Genomic DNA, 1,407 nt, shown 5'->3' on the forward strand with positions numbered 1-1,407 from the left:
CCCATTGTGCGTAAGAAAGCAAAAGAATGGCCCCAAATCATTGCGCTAGTAAGTGCTGAAGCTGGGATCTAAACACAGGTTTGGTTTGGTTTGTATTCAAATTCAATAGCCATGAGCTTTAATATTACACTGTGATGTTTCCGTGGTATGTGTGTGTGTCTCTATGTATCTTTCTATATATACCCATGCATGTTTATATTTCTTTGTTTTCCTGTGATTCTGTGCCTGTGAATCTGTGCATGTGGAAGTGTGTGTGTATGATCACACAACATATGCATTCCAGATCTCTTAGAAAACTTTCTGGTAATTTCCACATTTGCTTGAATACAGACATCAGAGAAAGCTTAATAACTTTCATTTTTGCTTTAAAAGGCTAAGAAAAAGGTACATTAAAAGTCACAGCTTCCTTTGAAAAAGTATTTATTCATGTGTCCTTTCATATGTGGTTGAATCTTTATATTTTCATATGTATAAAGCTGCATGAGTCCCTATGTCTGTTTTTGTTTGAGCATAATTAAGTCCATGTATATATTTATATGCTTATGTTGGCAGGTATATATGTGTGCACATTCACATATTTAATATACATTTAGGACTGAGTGCTATATGAGCATAGCAGTACATTTGTAGATCAGTGGCTCTGGTAGTTACTTCTACCTTCTTTCCTACCTATCTATAATGCATATCTAGCTCAATATGTCTGTGTGTGTGTGAGTGTGTGTGTGTGTGTGAGAGAGAGAGAGAGAGAGAATGCATGCCAATTGTGCATGTTGACATGTAAAGGTGCATATCTGTGCATTTGAGTCCCTCTGAATATGCCTGTATTTTTAGTATGTCTAGGACCGCATTGCCTGTAGATATATGTGTATATCCTTTACTTTTATATAATGAGGATGCTGTGTATTTGCATTGGGATATATCTGGCACCTGTGTGTACATCTGCATGTACATTTACAGGGGTGGGCAAAAGTACGTTTCAGTTGTGAGTATGCAAAACACAGTTTATTCTTGGGGAGGTTGGTTGGCTTGGGGGAGGGGCTGCGGGAATTTGGCTGTGGGAGTGCACTGACCACCAGGGGTTAGCTCCAGCATTGAGCGTCTGCCCCCTGGTGGTCAGTGCGCATCATAGCAACTGGTACTAGTTCTGGTCGTAATGGTCGCTTAGGCATATATATGTGTATATATATGTATGTATTATTTTCTATATGAACAACTGTAGACCTACCTTTGCCCCTTTATGTGTCTATATGTGTAAGTGCATTTACAGAGCTCAGTGTGCATGTGCCTTTAAGGGCTGTTTGGAGTGTGTCACTATCTATGTCAGTGGTTTTCAACCTTCTGGCCCTTTAAATACAGTTCCTCATGTTGTGACCCAACCATAAAATTATTTTCGTTGCTACTTCATAA

General features: G+C 38.9%; 1 long non-coding RNA gene across 5 annotated transcripts in view; it reads right to left on the reverse strand.

Annotated features, from left to right (window-relative positions):
- The window catches only part of LOC102752855, a 54,824-nt gene that overhangs the window by 35,959 nt on the left and 17,458 nt on the right, over positions 1-1,407 (reverse strand). The window lies entirely within an intron of this gene.

Source organism: Myotis davidii, unplaced genomic scaffold (assembly GCF_000327345.1).
Source record: "Myotis davidii unplaced genomic scaffold, ASM32734v1 scaffold460, whole genome shotgun sequence".
Taxonomy (NCBI): domain Eukaryota; kingdom Metazoa; phylum Chordata; class Mammalia; order Chiroptera; family Vespertilionidae; genus Myotis; species Myotis davidii.